This window comes from Bos taurus, chromosome 1 (assembly GCF_002263795.3).
Source record: "Bos taurus isolate L1 Dominette 01449 registration number 42190680 breed Hereford chromosome 1, ARS-UCD2.0, whole genome shotgun sequence".
Classification (NCBI taxonomy): Eukaryota; Metazoa; Chordata; class Mammalia; order Artiodactyla; family Bovidae; genus Bos; species Bos taurus.
This window is the reverse complement of record NC_037328.1, coordinates 151,138,253-151,159,583: the sequence shown is the minus strand read 5'-3', so window position 1 is coordinate 151,159,583 and position 21,331 is coordinate 151,138,253. Positions and strand designations below refer to the sequence as shown.

Genomic DNA, 21,331 nt, shown 5'->3' with positions numbered 1-21,331 from the left:
AAGTGCAGAGCTGGAAAAAATACAGCAGCTGAAAGAGAGAGGAAGCTCAGGGTACCCACAAGTTGGACTCTTGACTCCCACCCAGACTTCTGCCACTCCCTGCTCCTCTTCCCAGGAGCCCTGGGCTCAGCCAAGCAGCGCCCTTACCCTGGGTCCTACGCAGTAAGTAACCCCCTCTATGCTTGTCTGGGTCACTGGCTCATAATCAAATGGGGCCGTACCGGGGTTCCTAACATTTTTTACCTTCCTGTTATTTGTCGGTTTCCTAGTTACTCAGCAGAACTAAAACCCGGCATGGCTGCAGCCTGTGATTATTCATTGACTATTATGGCTTGATTCACAAGGAACATCGGGTTTTCCAGTGAATTAAACCCAATAAAAGTATGACCCTTGGGCTTCAAGATCAAAAGTCGAAGATGTTAGAAGGAAATGAAAAGTTGGGGCATGCATGGGCTGAAATGACCAGACACACCATGTCAAGCTGAGTGTAGGAGTAGCCTTAACTCTTCCCTTAAGAAAGAAGGAAGCTCATCAAAGAGAGGAAGAAAGAGGAATTATAGCAGAATGAAGGCATTATAAGTACTAAATTTCCAGAGAGTAAAATGCACATAGAGTTCTTTAGAATCCAGATGTAATTATTAAAAATGATTAGCTTACCTAGTCATCCTGTAAAAACTACCACAACAAAAATGGTTCCTTAGAAACATGTCTGTATTTACCTTGAAATATTAATCAATAGGCAGTATACAGTTTGAAGCAGTTTCCAGCTGCAACAGACGTCATATGGTCTGAGGTATATCATTTATTCATTCAGCAAACACAGTGTCAGCTGCCGAGAAGACAGATGAGTAAAGGCTTAGTCCCTGCTCTTGGAGAAGTAAAAATAAAGTCCACAGTTCTGCAAATATCATACACAAACGCGAGACTTTGGAAATCCTAGAAGGGGATAGGCAGTGGAGGAGAAAATGCACTTAGATATAATTTAATTCATTCATTCACCTGGTAGATAAAGGTCTGTCTAGTCAAAGCTGTGTTTTTTCAGTAGTTATGTATGGATGTGAGAGTTGGATCATAAAGAAGGCTGAGCATCAAAGAATTGATGCTTTCAAACTGTGGTATTGAAGAAAACTCTTGAGAGTCCCTTGGACTGCAAGAAGATCCAGGTCCATCCTAAAGGAAATCAACCCTGAATATTCATTGGAAGGACTGATATTGACACTGAAGCTCCGACACTTTGGCCACTTGATATGAAGAGCCAACTCATTTTGAAAAGACCCTGATGCTGGGAAAGATTGAAGGCAGGAGGAAAAGGGGATGACAGAGGATTAGATGATTGGATGGCATCACTGACTCAATGGGCATGAGTCTGAGCAAACTCTGGGGGATTGTGAAGGACAGGGAGACCTGATGTGCTGTAGTCCAAGGGGTTGCAAAGAGTCAGACACGACTGAGTAACTGAAAAAAATTCATTCATATTCTACCGCCTATGTTTCCTTTACTGACCATTCACCTTGCAGTCACTGGGTCATGTCTGGCAGGAGTTATTCTACTGATACATGTTAGGGTCAAGGAACAGATGAGGACTTCCTGGTGTTCCAGTGGTTAAGAGTCCACCTGCCAATGAAGTGGACATGGGTTCTATCCCTGGTCTCTGAAGATTCCATATCCTGTGGAGCAACTAAGCCCACGCGCCTCAACTACTGAGCATGCACTCTGCAACAGAAGCCACTGCACTGAAAAGTCCCTGAACCGAAACTAGGGTAGCCCCTGCTCGCTGCAACTAGAAAAATCCTGCGAAAAGCACCAAAGACTCAGCACAGCCAAAAATAAATGAAAAACAATTTTAAAAAGGAACAAATGAAAAAAATAAATAAATAAATAAAAAGGAACAAATGAAATTAAATTTTAAAGCACCCCCATCTCCCTTCACCTCACACAGCAGATAGGCACACGATGTGGACACCATGCAGTTGCCCTCTACTCATGCCCATCTGCTGTCAGAGGTTCCCAGAATCCAGGCCAACCTGGGGTGATCCAGCACCCTTGCAGTACCACTCGACCCCCCCAGGCTGGTTCCACACTACTCGAGAGCAGGTAGTTTGGTTCTATACTTCTCTTTAAGATTCCTCAAAACAACCAACATGTGACTATGGAAGGTCAAAAACTGCCCCTAATGTCCTGTGTTAATTTCATCTGCTTTTGGCAGCCTCATTCAGTTCAGCTCAGTTGCTCAGTCCTGTTCAACTCTTTGCAACCTCATGGACCACAGCAGACCAGGCCTCCCTGTCCATCGCCAACTCCTAGAGTTTACCCAAACACGTGTCCATCAAGTCAGTGATGCCATCCAACCATCTCATCCTCTGTCGTCCCCTTCTTCTGCCTGCAGTCTTTCCCAGCGTCAGGGTCTTTTGAAATGAGTCAGCTCTTCGAATCAGGTGGCCAAAGTATTGGAGTTTCAGCTTCAGCATCATTCCTTCCAATGAACACCCAGGACTGATCTCCTTTAGGATGGACTGGTTGGATCTCCTTGCAGTCCAAGGGACTCTCAAGAGTCTCCTCCAACACCACAGTTCAAAAGCATCAATTCTTTGGTGCTCAGCTTTCTTTATAGTCCAACTCTCACATCCATACATGACTAGTGGAAAAACCATAGCCTTGACTAGATGGACCTTTGTTGGCAAAGTAACGTCTCTGCTCTTTAATACGTTGTCTAGGTGGGTCATAACTTTCCTTCCAAGGAGTAAGCGTCATTTAATTTCATGGTGGCAGTCACCATCTGCAGTGATTTTGGAGCCCAAAATTGGTCCCTTGTGATTGATCCCTGTGGGCATGAAGGCAGGGCAACCAGATAGAGCAAGCCCGTGATCTTATCCTTTGATGGGCCAGTCTCCCTGGGGTCCAGTCCCAGCTCAGCCTTTCATTAGCTGTCCAGCTGCGACCCTGGTAAGCTACAGAAACTGTCTGGGCCTCAGTTTCCTTTTCCATCATTTGCATAATAGCCATGCTTTTCTCCTAGGGCCGCTGGACGATTAAGTGAGTTCAAGTTTCTGAAACTCTTAGAACAATGCCTGGCATGTACAAGGTTGTGACAAATAAGCCAGAGCTCCCCTGACCCTGCAAGGGTTGATCCCACCATCCCCTTCAGCCACGTCTAATGACCACCCAGTTCTACACTCTAAGCAGGATCTTGACTCACAGCAAGGAATAATAAGATCAAGGCCAATGCTGTCCATAGGCGTACATGGTTTCACTGTAATTCTCTGGCCTTTGGTAGCAGGATATCAAGGAATAAACACTGAATTTTAAAATTGGGGAAAAAAAAGAGAGTTAATAAGTGAGACCAACTTCTGTTTTTATAAGGAATCTAAAGCCTACTGAGGATCAATTTCTTGCTGTTGGTCATAAGACTATTTCCTGGTGGACCTGGGGCCCCAGTCCAGGCCAGCTGCCCCCCATGCCTCCCTGACGCAGTCATATTTCCTTATAAGGCAGTGCTCTCAGAGTATATGAGCCGCCTTCAAAATCCACTGTGATATTAAGCTGCATGATGACAGGCTGTAGGCAAGTCTGAACAACAAAAATAGTAAGAGGGACCCGTTGTATTCTGAAGAACTGATAATCCCTAAATAAATGTGTCTGCAATGTGAGTCAGATCTGAGGAGATATAGGATTTCAGAGGTGTGCATGTGTGTTCTGAATCACAAAATGATTCCCACAGTACACGCTGGACTGAATGATGCTTTGAGCACCAGCATGACTATTTATCTTGCAAACTGGACACCGAGCTGCTAGTCTTCACACAAACGAAGAGTTAGTCACTGCTGCACCCGCCAGTCCAGCCAGTGATTAAGGAAGGCTAATTCACGTTGCCGCTCTTGGTGACAACGTAAAACCTGGATTAGCATTGTAAAGCCCAGGAATGTGACAGAAGCAACACGTGAATAATCATTAAAACCGGGTATTTATGTTATGTCCATTTGAAACTGCTCCCCTCAGGCTGGGACTCGAACCCAGTCAAAGCCCAGATTAGGATTTGAACCCCTTTCGTTGAGATCACACACCTGGTCCCAGGACTTAATGAGGCTCAGGTTCTTTTTACGTTCTTTATGTTCTTCAGGTTCTTTATGCACAGAAGGAATTCCGTGAAAGCCAAAGTGATAGGTAAGAAGTGAATTTATTGAGAGAGGTACACATTCCATAGACAGAATTCAGTCCATCTAAAAGGCAAAAATAGCCCCCGGAGAAACACATTCCACAGACAGAGTGTGGGCCATCTCAGAAGGCCAGAGGCTCTGAGATATGGGGTGGTTAGTTTTATGGGCTGGGAAATTTCATAGGCTAATGAGCGGGAGGATTGCTCCAACTAGTTTGGAGAAGGAGTGGATATTTCCAGGAATTGGGCCACGGCCCACTTTTTGGCCTTGTATGATCAGCCCTGGAACTGTTAGGGCACCTGTGGGTGTGTCATTTAGCTTATGGTAATGTATTATCTTCCCTGGTGGCTCAGATGGTAAAGAATCTCCTATAATGCAGGAGAGTTGGGTTGGGAAGATTCCCCTGGAGAAGGAAATGGCAACCCACTCCAGTACTCTTGCTTGGTAAATCCCATGGACAGAGGAGCCAGATGGTCTACAGTCCATGGGGTTGCAAAGTGTCAGACACGACTTGGCGACTGAACAGCAGCAGTGTATTACAATGAGCGTATATAAGCCTCAGGGTCTGCTGGAAGTTGAACCTTCTGCTGTCTTGGACCTAGATGATTCTAACCAGTTTATGTCATATCCTCTACTGGGATGTCATTCTTTTAAAGGCTGTGCCCTGCCTCCCTCCCTCTTGTTTCACGTTCTTTTGAGATTTGGCTTTCCAATTGCTGCAAGACATTTTCCCTCGTTTCTTTACTTTTATGATTTCCAGTGTCTATGTCTATTTCAGACCCATGGAGTTGCTAGTGTCTCTGGTTTATAGTCATTATGTAAATCACCTCTTCTCATTGCAGCTAATGCTGGCTTTACCTCTCAGTGCCAGACTTGTCACCTCGAACTTGCCTCTTTGTTTCTGGTTGAGGGTGAAGAGGAGAGACCACACAATACTCTCAGCTGTCAAGAGGAAGAACCCCAGGACTCATCTTCTGGAAGGTTCTCACAGAACTCTACAGGGGGTGCCCCAGCTCTCTGAGCAAAGAAACAGTCCTGTATTTGCCCCCTTATTAAAACAAAGCAGAGATGACTCACAGGGACACACCCCTTCCCCACCTCCCACTTTGGAGAAGGAGTGGAGGTTTCCAGGAATTGGGCCACTGCCCAATTTTTGGCCTTTTATGATCAGGCTTGAAACTGTTAGGGCACCTGTTGGTGTGTCATTTGCATTTACACCTGGAAAAAGGGACAATGAGGGGACCAGGTCCCAGTTGCCATCATGAAATTCTTTATACTTAAAAATTTTGACATTTTTAAAAAAATTACATTTTCATTTATTTTTTTGGTCATGCACTGAGAACTGTGGGATCTTAGTTCTCCCACCAGGGATTGAACCCACGGTCTCATCTGTGAAACTGCAAAATCCTAACCACTGGACTGCCAGGGAATTCTCTTAATAATATATAAGAGGCTCTTTTCCATTTTGCAGCTGCTGCTGCTGTTAAGTTGCTTTAGTCATGTCCAACTCTGTTACCTCATAGACGGCAGCCCACCAGGCTCCGCCATCCCTGGGATTCTCCAGGCAAGAACACTGGAGTGGGTTGCCATTTCCTTCTCCAATGCATGAAAGTGAAAAGTGAAAGTGAAGTCACTTAGTCGTGTCTGACTCTTAGCAACCCCATGGACTGCAGCCTACCAAGTTCCTCTGTCCATGTGATTTCCCAGGCAAGAGTACTGGAGTGGGTTGCCATTCCCTTCTCCCTCCATTTTGCAGAAGGCTCTTCAAATTATGTAGTCAGTCCCTGGTGAGACATTTTTCCCATGACTTTCCCCACGTGCAGGGAGCCAGAGGGCACTTCTATCATACAGAACACACAGCAGACAGGTGGCCATCAGCCCCCTGCTCCCAAGGCAGCAGGTCAGAGCCTCTGTGTCAGTCTGACTTGGTCTTTTCAAGCTACATACTACACAAACTCACTTAAACACCTGTATTGTGATATAATCCACATACTGCAAAATTAACCCATGTAAAAGCCTAGAATGTGAAGTCAAGTGGGCCTTAGAAAGCATCACTATAAACAAAGCTAGTGGAGGTGATGGAATTCCAGTTGAGCTATTTCAAACCCTGAAAGATGATGCTGTGAAAGTGCTGCACTCAATATGCCAGCACATTTGGAAAACTCAGCAGTGGCCACAGGACTGGAAAAGGTCAGTTTTCATTCCAATCCCAAAGAAAGTCAATGCCAAATAATGCTCAAACTACCACACAATTGCACTCATCTCAGATCAGATCAGATCAGATCAGTCGCTCAGTCGTGTCTGACTCTTTGCGACCCCATGAATCGCTGCACGCCAGGCCTCCCTGTCCATCACCAACTCCCAGAGTTCACTCAGACTCACGTCCATTGAGTCAGTGATGCCACCCAGCCATCTCATTCTCTGTCATCCCCTTCTCCTCTTGCCCCCAATCCCTCCCACCATCAGAGTCTTTTCCAATGAGTCAACTCTTCGCATGAGGTGGCCAAAGTACTGGAGTTTCAGCTTTAGCATCATTCCTTCCAAAGAAATCCCAGGGCTGATCTCCTTCAGAATGGACTGGTTGGATCTCCTTGCAGTCCAAGGGACTCTCAAGAGTCTTCTCCAACACCACAGTTCAAAAGCATCAATTCTTCGGCCCTCAGCCTTCTTCACAGTTCCAACTCTCACATCCATGCGTGACCACAGGAAAAACCATAGCCTTGACTAGACGGACCTTTGTTGGCAAAGTAATGTCTCTGCTTTTGAATATGCTATCTAGGTTGGTCATAACTTTCCTTCCAAGGAATAAGTGTCTTTTAATTTCATGGCTACAGTCACCATTTGCAGTGATTTTGGAGCCCAGAAAAATAAAGTCTGACACCATTTCCACTGTTTTCCCATCTATTTCCCATGAAGTGATGGGACAGGATGCCATCCATGATCTTCGTTTTTTGAATGTTGAGCTTTAAGCCGACTTTTTCACTCTCCACTTTCACCTTCATCAAGAGGCTTTGTAGTTCCTCTTCACTTTCTGCCATAGGGTGGTGTCATCTGCATATCTGAGGTTATTGATATTTCTCCCAGCAATCTTGATTCCAGCTTGTGTTTCTTCCAGTCCAGCATTTCTCATGATGTACTCTGCATATAAGTTAAATAAACAGGGTGACAATATACAGCCTTGATGTACTCCTTTTCCTATTTGGAACCAGTCTGTTGTTCCATGTCCAGTTCTAACTGTTGCTTCCTGACCTGCATACAGATTTCTCAAGAGGCAGATCAGATGGTCTGGTATTCCCATCTCTTTCAGAATTTTCCACAGTTTATTGTGATCCACACAGTCAAAGGCTTTGGCGTAGTCAATAAAGCAGAAATAGATGTTTTTCTGGAACTCTCTTCCTTTTTCCATGATTCAGCGGATGTTGGCAATTTGATCTCTGGTTCCTCTGCCTTTTCTAAAACACGCTAGTAAAGTAATGATCAAAATTCTCCAAGCCAGGCTTCAGCAATACGTGAACCATGAATTCCAGATGTTCAAGCTGGTTTTAGAAAAGGCAGAGGAAGCAGAGATCAAATTGCCAACATCCGCTGAATCATGGAAAAAGGAAGAGAGTTCCAGAAAAACATCTATTTCTGCTTTATTGACTACACCAAAGCCTTTGATTGTGTGGATCACAACAAACTGTGGAAAATTCTGAAAGAGATGGGAATACCAGACCACCTGACCTGCCTCTTGAGAAACCTATATGCAAGTCAGGAAGCAACAGTTAGAACTGGACATGGAACAACAAACTGGTTCCAAATAGGGAAAGGAGGACGTCAAGGCTGCATATTGTCACCCTGTTTATTTAACTTATATGCATAGTACATCATGAGAAACACTGGGCTGAAAAAAGCACAAGCTGGAATCAAGATTGCCAGGAGAAATATCAATAACCTCAGATATGCAGATGACACCACCCTATGGCAGAAAGTGAAGAGGAACTAAAAAGCCTCTTGATGAGAGTTAAAGAGGAGAGTGAAAAAGTTGGCCCAAAGCTCAACATTCAAAAAACGAAGACCATGGCATCCTGTCCCATCACTTCATGGGAAATAGATGGGGAAACAGTGGAAACAGTGTCAGACTTTATTTTGGGGGGCTCCAAAATCACTGCAGGTGGTGACTGCAGCCATGAAATTAAAAGACACTTATTCCTTGGAAGGAAAGTTATGACCAAATTAGATAGCATATTCAAAAGCAGAGACATTACTTTGCCAACAAAGGTCCATCTAGTCAAGGCTATGGTTTTTCCAGTGGTCATGTATGGATGTGAGGGTTGGACTGTGAAGAAGGCTGAGGGCCGAAGAATTGATGCTTTTGAACTGTGGTGTTGGAGAAGACTCTTGAGAGTCCCTTGAACTGCAAGGAGATCCAACCAATCCACTCTGAAGGAGATCAGCCCTGGGATTTGTTTGGAAGGAATGATGCTAAAGCTGAAACTCCAGTACCACCTCATGCGAAGAGTTGACTCATTGGAAAAGATTCTGATGCTGGAAGGGATTGGGGGCAGGAGGAGAAGGGGATGAGAGGATGAGATGGCTGGATGGCATCACTGACCTGATGGACGTGAGTCTAAGTGAACTCTGGAGTTGGTGATGGACAGGGAGGCCTGGCGTGCCGCAATTCATGGGGTCGCAAAGAGTCGGACACGACTGAGCGACTGATCTGAACTGAAAGTATATGGTTCAGTGGTTTTAGAAATATTCACAAATATGTGCAGCTGTCACCCCAGTCACATTTAAGACATTTTTATCACCTCAGAAAGAAGCTCTGTTTCCATTAGCCATCATCCCATCAGCCCTTCTCTCCGCTGCTAGCCCTGTGTAATCACTGATCTGCTTTCTGCCTGCCTATTCTATGCTTTTCCCATGAACAGAGGTGTACCATTTTTTGTTTTGTTGTTCAGTCGCTCAGTCACTCTTTGTGACCCCCGTGGACTGCAGCACACAAAGCTTCTCTGTCCTTAGCTATCTCCCAGAGTTTGCTCAAAACTCATGTCCATTGAATCTGTGATGCCATCCAACCATCTCACCCTCTACGGTCCCCTTCTCCTCCTGCCCTCAATCTTTCCCAGCATCAGGGTCTTTCCTAATGAGTCAGCTCTTCCCATCAGGTGGCCAAAGTGTTGGAGCTTCAGCTTCAGCATCAGTGCTTCCAATGAATATTCAGGGTTGATCTCCTTTAGGATTGACTAGTTGGATCTCCCTGCAGTCCAAGGGACTCTCAAGAGGCTCCCCCAACACCACAGTTTGAAAGCATCAATTCTTCCCCACTCAGTTTCTTTATGGTCCAACTCTCACATCCATCCACGACAACTGGAAAGACCGTAACTTTGACTATACGAACCTTTGTCAGCAAAGTGATGATCTCTGCTTTTTAATACACTGTCTGGGTTTGTTGTAATAGCTTTTCTTCCAAGGAGCAAGCGTCTTTTGTGATTGGCTTCTCTCACTCAGCCTACTCTTCTCAAGGATCATCCAGGTTGTAACCTGTGTCAGCACTTCATTTTTCTTTATGACCCGTATATATTTTATTATATCCAATTGTTTGGTTTCTGTTGGCAGCTATCTGTGAAACGTCTGGCCTGTGATTGAGGCTTATAGCATCTTTAACGCCGAGAGAGGGCTGACCAGTGATGGTCTTTTCCTGGACCAGCTTGGGCAGCAGAGGAAGACGCAAAGCCAGGTGGGTAGGAGGTGCCCTGGGCTGTGCCAGACGGTCCGTCACAGGGCTGCGTTCAGGCCTCCTTTGTTTTTCTCCCACGGTGGCTGTCACGGCAGAGGGCCACCTTAGGAACAGCTGGGTCTTCCTCACTGGGGAGAGGAGAGGAGATCAATGAAGCCCTTCCCTCTCTGAGCTTCAACACACTCGATAACGAGGGAGAAGAATATTTGAGGAAACTAGCTGCTTGTCTCTTGTTGCTTTATTTTCACTTTGGTGTTTGTATAGAAAAAAGAGTGAACTATTTCTCTGAAAGAACCACCTGATCTGGTTTACTTAAAAAAAAAATTGACATTTTGCTCATCCATTCACTCACTCATTCCTTCCTTCATTCATTTCAGTTTTATTGAGGTACAATTGGCATAATTTGACATTTTATTTTGACAGGGAAGTAGGATTTGTTGGTAAGCGTGAGTGAGCAGGGGAAAGCACCAAGCTCTCATGAGTGCAGGCCCACCACTGGTCCGGGGGGCCATAATTAGGGGTGTATTTGATCCCTCGTATCTTCCCTGGTGGCTCAGATGGTAAAGCGTCTGCCTATACTGCGGGTAGACCCGGGTTCAGTCCCTGGGTTGGGAAGATCCCCTGCAGAAGGAAATGGCAACCCACTTCTGTACTCTTGCCTGGAAAACCCCATGGACGGAGGAGCCTGGCAGGCTACAGCCCATGAGGTTGCAGAGAGTCAGACACAGCTGAGCAACTTCACTTTTCACTTTGGCCCCTCAGCCATCCGGGATGAGCCGCTTTTCCGCCACCATGTTTCAGATTCATGCACGTTAAATTTAGCAAATCCCCGCTTCTTGGAGATGTGGACCTTCCGTCAGCCAGGGCACTTGAACTTGGCCTTGCGGAGGGCCTCAGTCGCATGCTCCTTGTTCTGCAGCTTGGTGTGGATGGACTTTATGACTTGGCCGGTGTGGGCCCTGGCCACTGTGCCCTGGGCCTTTCCAAAGGCATCACAGATACCTATCTGCAGCCTGGATTGAGGGTGGCAGGCCAGTCATGAGTGTCCCCTGGAAAGGGCTGTTTCCAAGGTCCCTTAGGGCAACCCACACAGGCAACAGGCTGCATATACTACCTGACATTTGCAATCAGTGCACACCAAGCCCCCATGGGGAATGGAGCATAGTTGGCTTAATTGGCTGCAAATACAATTTGACATTTTAAAAATGATTTGTCAGTGTGACTTGCACATTTGAATACTTATTTCTAAAGGCTTTTAAACACTGTATTTGTTCTCAAAACAGCATCCAGAGGGATCCTGTTAAAACATCTGTCAGACCCTCTCTCCTCAGCTGAAGCCCTCCAGTGGCCCAGGGTGACTCAGAGGAAGAGCTTGAGGCCCTCCGATTTCCCCTCCCCACTCTGAGGCCTCCATCTCTCAGATGTCTCCTCTTGCCCCAGTCCTGCTGGTCCTCAGGGCACCAGCTGGCCTCCCCCAAACATCAGACAGGATCCTCCCTCTCCTGGGAAACCTCTTCCCACGTCTAAAATTTAATCCATTTTTCGTCTAACACAGGCTGACTTTTTTTTTCCCTAAAGCCCTTGTCATTATGTAACTTTCCTTTGACATTTTCCTTTTTCACCCTGTTCACTCTCCCTGAATATTCATAGGAAGGACTGATACTGAAGCTGAAGCTCCAGTACTTTGGCCATCTGATGCAAAGAGCCAACTCATTGGAAAAGACGCTGATGCTGGGAAAGATTGAGGGTAGGAGGAGAAGGGGACAACAGAGGATGAAATGGTTGGATGGCATCACTGACTCGAAGGACATGAGTCTGAGTAAACTCTGGGAGTTGATGATGGACAGGGAGGCCTGGCGTGCTGCAGTCCATGGGGTCTCAGAGTTGGGCATGACTGAGTGATAGAACAACTCTTCTTCTCCCTTGCATGAATTCTATTTCAGCAGGGTGGGGTTGTATCCATTTCAGGCACTACTTTTCTGCAGAACAATTCCTAACATGGCACTCAATACATATTTGTTGGGTAAACGACACTCATGAATTCCAGGGAATTTTTGCCGCCTTTCTGAGGAACAAGTATAATGTTAGTTTGTACATATAGATGCAGCTGTTACAAGTTTTACCAATAAAAAGAGATAAATACATTATGTGAAGTCTTTCATTTTTTAAAATTTTATTTTATATTGGAGTTTAGTTGATTTACAGTGTTGAGTTAGTTTCAGGTGTAACAGCAAAGTGATTCGTTTATATTGATATTAATACATATACATTTGTCTGTTCTTTTTCAAATTTTTTTAGCATTTACATTATTGCAGATTATTGAGTAGAGTTCCCTGTGCTGTACAGTAGGCTGTTGTTGGCTATCTGTTGTAAATACGGTAGTGTGTAGGCGTTAATCCCAAACTTCTAATTTATCCTTCCCATGTCCCATCTTTCCTCTGTTGGTAAGCATAAGTTTCTTTTTGAAGTCTGCAAGTCTGTTTCTGTTATGTAAATAAGCTCACTTATATCATTTTTAAGATTTCACATAGGAAGTGAATGGTTTTCTTTCTTTGACTTCACTTAGTATGGTAATCTCTAGGTTCATCCATGTTGCCAAGATGGCATTATTTTATTCTTCTTTATGACTGAGTAGTATTCCATTGTATGTATATACTACTCTTCTTTAACCATTCCTGTATTGATAGACATTTAGGCTGCTTCCTTGTCTTGGCTGTTGTAAATAGTGCTGCAATGAACATTAGGGTGCATGTATTTTTTGAATTTGAATTTTGTCCAGTATATGCCTGGGAGCAGGATTGTTGGGTTATATGTTAGCTCAGTTTTTAGTTGTTCAGTGGTCATTTATAGTATATCGCTGAAACAATGAAAACCAGAACAGTGGCAGACCTTGTGTTTACATAGTACTTTATGATTTTCCTAGGCTTACTTTCTATGAAATTACTTATTTTGGATAGCAGTACTATTTCCAGTTTAAATGACTTGCTCCAAGTCACAGAAGTTGCCGACACCTTGATCTTGGACTTCTAGCCACCAGACCTGTCAGAGAATTAACGTCTACTTTTTCAAGCCACTGAGTTTGTGGTACAGAAGCCACAGGAAACTCTTGCAACCTTTTTTTCTGAGACAAGATACTGAAAGAGAAAAAACCACCAGGGATGAAGTTAAGGGATGGGAAGCTTTCTAAGAAAGTGAAGGGCCTTAGTAGGAGTAAGAAAGTTTTGAGTACATTGAAAACAGGATAAAGAGTAAAAAAAGTTGAATTAGGCAGTGACTTGGATCTCTGACCTTCTCTACAAGAAAACAAGAAAAGGAGGTTTATGAAACTGCTTTCTTGAACACTCCAGCCAGTGGGGCCAATGTGTATTTAGGGTGATAACTACACGTTGAAATCTTAAGTACAGTCTTAGAGGTGAGGCACCATCTCCTATTTATGTGAAAAAAATCATTAAAATAAAAAGAATAAGAGCTTAGAATTCAGATCAATTACAAGTTGATAATGGTGTGAAGGGATCAATGGCCTGAAGATTAGAAGAAAACGAGAAGGTTGTCTTTAGTTCTCCTGTTCCTAGTTTCTCCTTGTTGGGGTCTCTGAGCCCCTCAGCTTTGGAATCCGATCCAGTCCCTGTTCCTGAGTCAGGAAGAGAACTGGTCTAGCCCCATAGACTTCTGGACAGGAGCTAAAGATACACCAAGAGGGAGCCCTGTGGTCTGGTGGAGATTGGCCAGGGTCACCGCTGGGTCCTGAGAAATCCTTGGTCCCTGTCCTTCTGTGCACCGGACTCTCCTCCTTCCTTTGCCTCTGGTCTCCAGGACAGAGCTTCTGCTATGAACTAAATCACAAGCTCAGGGAGAGCAGAACCCTTGTCCGTTTTGTTCATTGCTATGTCCCAGCACCTTTGACAACCTCTGATGTGTTCTAAGTGTTGATGAATATGCCTTCAGTGAATGAATGAATAAATCGGTGCATGAATCCATGACTGAATCTGGCTGAATTCAGGGCACCATTCCTGTCTCTCAGATCTTTATGACTCCCAAGCCTTCCTATCTTCCATTACTAACAACTTTGAGTCACCTATTACCTTGATAAGGAAGTCCTTGAACAAACAGTGACTAAGAGTCAGTCGGTATGTCACTAGGACTCTCCCTCTGGGTGACAATAACTTAGGGATGATTAACTCTTTTTGTATAACTGCCCTGGAAGATCTAAGACATTGAGTGAAATATCCTACTGATGAACAAATAACATCTGTCACACTTGCCTTTTCTGCTTTTCCAGTAAGCTGGAATCAAGATTGCTGGGAGAAATATCAATAACCTCAGATATTCAGATGACCCCACCCTTATGGCAGAAAGTGAAAAAGAACTAACAAGCTTCTTGATGAAAGTGAAAGAGGAGAGTGAAAAAGTTGGCTTAAAGCTCAACATTCAGAAAACTAAGATCATGGCATCCGGCCCCATCACTTCATGGCAAATAGATAGGGAAACAATGGAAACAATGGCAGACGTTATATTTTCACTTCAGTTCAGTTGCTCAGTCGTGTCCGACTCTTTGCAACCCCATGAATCGCAGCACGCCAGGCCTCCCTGTCCATCACCAACTCCCCGAGTTCACCCAGACTCACATCCATCGAGTCAGTGATGCCATACAGCCATTTCATCCTCTGTCGTCCCCTTCTCCTCCTGCCCCCAATCCCTCCCACCATCAGAGTCTTTTCCAATGAGTCAACTCTTCATATGAGGTGGCCAAAGTACTGGAGTTTCAGCTTTAGCATCATTCCTTCCAAAGAAATCCCAGGGCTGATCTCCTTCAGAATGGACTGGTTGGATCTTCTTGCAGTCCAAGGGACTCTCAAGAGTCTTCTCCAACACCACAGTGCAAAAGCATCGGTTCTTCGGTGCTCAGCCTTCTTCACAGTCCAACTCTCACATCCATACATGACCACAGGAAAAACCATAGCCTTGACTAGACAGACCTTTGTTGGCAAAGTAATGTCTCTGCTTTTGAATATGCTATCTAGGTTGGTCATAACTTTCCTTCCAAGGAATAAGTGTCTTTTAATTTCATGGCTGCAGTCATCATCTGCAGTGATTTTGGAGCCCCTCAAAATAAAGTCTGACACTGTTTCCACTGTTTCCCCATCTATTTCCCATGAAGTGATGAGACAGGATGCCATCGTCTTCGTTTTCTGAATGTTGAGCTTTAAGCCAACTTTTTCACTCTCCACTTTCACTTTCATCAAGAGGCTTTTTAGTTCCTCTTCACTTTCTGCCATAAGGGTGGTGTCATCTGCATATCTGAGGTTATTGATATTTCTCCCAGCAATCTTGATTCCAGCTTGTGTTTCTTCCAGTCCAGGATTTCTCATGATGTACTCTGCATATAAGTTAAATAAGCAGGGTGACAATATACAGCCTTGACGTCCTCCTTTCCCTATTTGGAACCAGTCTGTTGTTCCATGTCCAGTTCTAACTGTTGCTTCTTGACCCGCATACAGATTTATGAAGAGGCAGATCAGGTGGTCTGGTATTCCCATCTCTTTCAGAATTTTCCACAGTTTGTTGTGGTCCACACAATCAAAGGCTTTGGCGTAGTCAATAAAGCAGAAATAGATGTTTTTCTGGAACTCTCTTGCTTTTTCCATGATTCAGCGGATGTTGGCAATTTGATCTCTGGTTCCTCTGCCTTTTCTAAAACCGGCTTGAACATCTGGAAGTTCACGGTTCATGTATTGCTAAAGCCTGGCTTGGAGAATTTTGAGCATTACTTTACTAGCGTGTGAGATGAGTGCAATTGTGCGGTAGTTTGAGCATTCTTTGGCATTGCCTTTCTTTGGGATTGGAATGAAAACTGACCTTTTCCAGTCCTGTGGCCACAGCTGAGTTTTCCAAATTGGCTGGCATATTGAGTGCAGCACTTTCATAGCATCATCTTTCAGGATTTGAAATAGTTCAACTGGAATTCCATCACTTCCACTAGCTTTGTTCGTAGTGATGCTTTCTAAGGCCCACTTGACTTCACATTTCAGGATGTCTGGCTCTAGGTGAATGATCACACCATCGTGATTATCTAAGTTGTGAAGATCTTTTTTGTACAGTTCTTCTGTGTATTCTTGCCATCTCTTCTTAATATCTTCTGCTTCTGTTAGGTCCATACCATTTCTGTCCTTTATTGAGCCCGTGGGGGCTCCAAATCACAGCAGATGATGATTGCAGCCATGAAATTAAAAGATGCTTACTCTTGGCAGGAAAGTTATGACCAACCTAGACAGCATATTCAAAAGCAGAGACATTACTTTGCCAACAATTGTCCATTTAGTCAAGGCTATGGTTTTTTCAGTAGTCATGTATGGATGTGAGAGTTGGACTATAAAGAAAGCTTTCTAGCACCGAAGAACTAATGCTTTTGAACTGTGGTATTGGAGAAAACTCTTAAGAGTCCCTTGAACTGCAAGGAGGTCCAACCAGTCCATCCTAAAGGAAATCAGTCCTGAATATTCATTGGAAGGCCTGATGTTGAAGCTGAAACTCCAATACTTTGGCCACCTGATGTGAAGAACTGACTCATTTGAAAAGACCCTGATGCTGGGAAAGATTGAAGGCAGGAGGAGAAGGGGACGACAGAGGATAAGATGGTTGGATGACATCACTGACTCAATGGACATGAGTTTGGGTGGACTCTGGGAGTTGGCGATGGACAGGGAGGCCTGGAGTCCTACAGTCTGCAGGGTTGCAGAGTAGGACACTACTGAGCAACTGAACTGAACTGAGTAAGCCCATCAGTTCCCACCAATGTAACCTGCTTTTATGAAATTCTAGCAGTTCAGTGGCAAAGAATCCTCCAGAGTTTGCTCAAAACTCATGTCCATTGAGCCAATGATCCCATCCAACCATCTCATCCTCTTGTCCCCTTCTCCTCCTGTCTTCAATCTTTCCCAGCATTAGGGTCTTTTCAAATGTGTCAGCTCTTCACATCAGGTTGAGGAAGTATTGGAGCTTCGGCTTCAGCATCAGTCCTTCCAATGAATATTCAGAACTGACTTTCTTTAAGATTGACTGGTTTGATCTCCTTGCTGTCGAAGGGACTCTCAAGAGTCTTCTCTAACACCACAGTTCAAAAGCATCAATTCATCAGAACTCAGCCCTGTTATGGTCCAACTCTCACATCCATACATGACTACTGCAAAAGCCATAGCTTTGACCATAAGAACCTTTGTCAGCAAAGTAATGTCTCTGCTATTCATTATGCTATCTAGGTTTGCCATAGCTTTCCTTCCAAGGAGCAAGCATCTTTTAATTTCATGGCTGCAGTCACCAACTGCAGTGATTTTGGAGCCCCCCAAAATAAAGTCTCTCAGTGTTTCCATTGTTTCCCCATCTATTTGCTGTGAAGTGATGGGACCGGATGCCATGATCTTAAGTTTTTTGAATGTTGAGTTTTAAGCCAGCTTTTTCACTCTCCTCTTTCACATAAGAGAACACTTAAATGTGTCAGAAACATGATACAACAAATACAGGAGTTAAAGTGAGATAGCAACATATTCTTCCCTGGCAAAACACTCAGGGAAGATGGTCCAAGGTGGGTTTGATGGCTCAGTGATGTTGGGACTTAGGCTCAATTGTCAATAAATCCGTCCCTGAGGTATGTCCCTCCCCCAGGCTATTTCCCTGCTGCTCAGGGATATTCCTCAACCTCTTCTATCTCTTGCTCTCTCCAAATCCATCTGGAACTGAAACTGTGGATTCTAGCTCTGAAATTTCCCTAACACTCAGTCTCTTCTTCTGATTCTTACTGATCTAACAGGGACGAGCACCATAGCATCAGCCAGATAATTTCCAATCAGGTGCTCTCCCTCTGACACCTTCCTTTCAGTCAGTACTACACCAGGCAGCCCAATGTGCTGTGCTTCCTCACCTGTTGGTCTGGTTATGTTATTCCCCTGCTCTGCTCGCTCTCTCTCTCTCTCTCTTTTTTTTTAGTATAGTTGCTTTCCAATGTTGTTTTAGCTTCTTCTGTACAGCAAAGTGAATCAGTTGTACCTATACATATATCTTTTTTTTTTTTTTGCATTTCCTTCCCATTCAGGTCACCACAGAGCATTGAGTGGAGTCCCCTGAGCTCTACAGTCGGTTCTCATTAGTTATCTCTTTTATACACAGGGTATACATGCCAATCCGGATCTCCCAATCCCTCCCTCCCTCTGTCCCCACCTTGGTGGTGGTGGGTTAGTTGTTAAGTCGTGTCCAACTCTTGTAACCCCATGGACTGTAGCCTCCAAGGCTTCTCTGCCCATGGGATTCCCTAGGCAAGAATACTGGAGTGGGTTGCCCTTTCCTTCTCCAGGGGATCTTCCAGACCTAGGGATCGAACCCTCATCTTGAGCCCTCATCTCCTGCATTGCAAGCAGATTCTTTACCACTGAGTCACCAGCGTAGCTCCTACCCCCTTGAGAGCCAAACGTTTGTTTTCTATGTCTGTGTCTCTATTTCTGCTTTGCACATAAGTTAATCTATACCATTTCCCTAGATTCCATATAGTTGTGCTAATGTATGATATGCACTGCTCTTGTTGCTGTTCCGTCACTAAGTCTGACTCTTTTTGACCCCATGGACTGCAGCACACTAGTCTTGCCTGTCTTTCACCACCTCCTGGAGTTTGCTCAGACTCATGTCTGTTGAGTTGGTGATGCCATCCAACTAGCTTATCCTCTGCCGGCCTCTTCTCCTTCTGCCCTCAGTCTTTCCCAGTCTTTTCCAATGAGTCAACTCTTCACATTAGGTGGCCAAAGTATTGGAGCACTGCTCTTAAAATGAAATCTAAACAGCTTGGCATGACTTTTGTTTGCACTGCCAGCCTCCTTTCCCACTAACCCTCCCACCTACCCCATGAGCCTCAAGGTCCAGCCAAGAGTAGGGAAAGACAGAGAGGAGTAAATTGAAATGCACTGAGGGCTTTCTGAATCATCGTTGCTATGGTCTGAGTGTCTGTGTAGCCCCCAGATTCATTCGCTGAAACCCAGTCCCCCATGAGATAGTATTTGGAGGTGGGCAACTTAGGAGGTAATTGAGTCATGAGAGCTCGGCTATTTTGCACACAGTCCTTATAGTAGCCTCACTGGATCTCTGAGCCGACTCCTGGATCTTAATTCCTGGGCTGTAGTGGTCAGTATTGCCTGTTTCTCCCCAGAGACACTAAAGTTCCTTACGGTCCCGGAGAGTCCCCTTCCACTGAGCCTCCTTGGGTGAAGGGAGCACCAGGATCTTTTACAGGGGTCGCAGGCAGGCACTTGCAGGCTGGGGAGGCTGAGGTTGAAATGGGCTCCACCAGTTCTGTGGGTATCAGGATCCTGGCTGGCTGATTGCAAGATGATCCCTTCCTTCCCAAAGGTTTCCAGAAGAGGCAGCCAGGCCTGGTCTGTGGCTGTGCTTACTGAGTCATGGACTTATTAGGAACCGAAGCTGCAGGTGGTCCTCAGAGGGCACAAACGCTAGGGCTGGTGAATGGGGCCTGGCCAGTGTCGCTGCACTGAACTCGGAAGGCTCTCGGTAGATTTCAAGGCCTGGATCTGTTCATACCATGTGGATCCGAGCCTTCCTGCTGAGTTCTTCCAAAGGGCTCTGAGTTCTCTCCTGGGGACCCAAGCATCTTTCAGGGTCAATGGGACCCAGGGTCTCTGTGAATACCAACTCCAGGGGGCTGAGATACCCCTCGGCTCTACTGGGGAAGGAGCTGCTTTCCAGGGTCAGATTATAGAGCCCTGGGACAGAAGAAGTGATGAAAAGAAGTTCGGGCTTTGCCAATCACCATGGTGTCTTAAATAGGGCCTTTCACTTCCAATGCCAGAGTTTCTCCCATAAAACAGAGATAATGCCACCTGTCTCATCAACTACACATATCCTGGAAGGGTTATTCCCCCTGTCTCCTTTCCCTCCCCTCTTCCTCCCATCCAGAGCTGTCTGTCAGGTGCCTGCCATGTGCTAGCCCCAGTTTTAGGCAACTTGGGATACATTAATGAACAAAATTGACAGATATCTCAGCCCTCATGAAGTTTATGTAAGAGCAAGGAAATACACATGACAAATAAGAAGCATAACAAGGAAGTGAAGTGTTTAGTAATTAAAATGACCTTAAGTGCAGAACTTGCCTGATGGTCCACTGGTTAAGACTCTGGGCTTCCAGGGCAGGGGGCACAGGTTTGATCCCTGGTCAGAGAACTGAGATCCCACATGTGGGGCAGCCAAAAATATATAAATAAATAAAATGACCATAAGTGCATGATTGGTAAAGAGAAAAGAAAGGACTACAAGGCAAGGAAACCCGAATTATGAGTGACAAAGGACCATTAAGATCTAGTGCATTGGGTGTCAAATCTTCTTATCTCAGGATACCTCTACATTCTAAAATTTCTCATTTATGTGGATCCTATACATTTTTACCACATTAAAAATCAAAGCAGAAAAGTGTTGAAAATATTTATTTTAAAATGACAATAAACCTATTATATGATCGTTTGAATAACAATTCTTAATAAAAGGTGACTCTATCTTCTAAAACAACAAAAAATTAGTATGAAACATGCAATTGTTTTACACTTTTGAGAATCTTCTCAATGTCTGGCTTAACGGAAGACAGTTGGACTTTCTCATCTGCTTCTGAATTCAAACCCTTACAATATCACGTGTCATGAAGCCTCTGAAAAGCTCTACTAGACATTTGTGAAAGATTGAGGGTGAAACAATTATTTATGTAAATTTTGACTTCACAGATGCCGGGGAAAAGGCTCAGGGACCCATAGCCACCCTGGAACACACTTTGAGAACCACCACTCAGGTGTATTCCAGTCTCATTTCAAATGAGAAAACAGGGTCCCAGTGTGAGTTTCTGAGGTCTCACAGCTGATCAGTAACTCTTACTGAGGACTGGATGCACAACTTCTTACCTTAGCCCAAGATTCTGTCCCCAGCAGAAGGTTTATTTGTTGCTTGATCATTTTGATGAAATGCAAAAGCCTAGGTACTTAATCACACTCAAAATGAAGGCACAACTTTTGAAATAAATAAGGTACCAACGCAATGGCCACCCACAGCGCAAGGTAAGCCATCCAGGCCCTCGGAGCACAGCTGTCACAGCTGTTTACTAGGCCATCCGTCTCACTGGGCTCCAGTTTGCACAATGTTCCTTTGTGCTTTCTGAAAAGCCTGTGTATTTTAGGTGTAGCCTTGTGTACAGTAAGAGGAGTCATTACATTAACAGTAATTATTCCCTTTGATGAATGGAACAGAGGTGGTTTAAGCCGAATCTTGATGGAAGGAGGAGAGGTAATGAGCTGCTCTGTGTCAGCTGGTCACACTTAGAAGAGCATCTTATGTCCTGGACAGCTGTATTTGACACACCTCGACTTCGGTCCCAGGAGGCCCCAAGTCGGCTTAATGGATCAGCCCCTCTCATTCAGGG

General features: G+C 44.7%; 1 long non-coding RNA gene and 1 pseudogene across 2 annotated transcripts in view; one reads left to right on the top strand and one right to left on the bottom strand.

Annotated features, from left to right (window-relative positions):
• Positions 1-21,331, top strand: part of LOC101904307 (uncharacterized) — a 47,120-nt gene that overhangs the window by 2,249 nt on the left and 23,540 nt on the right. Inside the window, exons 2-3 of one of the 2 annotated variants that reach the window (XR_001501681.3) lie at positions 9,756-9,876; positions 11,527-17,824. This is a non-coding gene — a long non-coding RNA (uncharacterized lncRNA). Of the gene's footprint in view, positions 1-9,755; positions 9,877-11,526; positions 17,825-21,331 lie in introns of those variants that run through there. The other variant, XR_001501626.3, reaches the window with a different exon arrangement.
• Positions 10,934-11,060, bottom strand: LOC112448309 (uncharacterized; annotated as a pseudogene).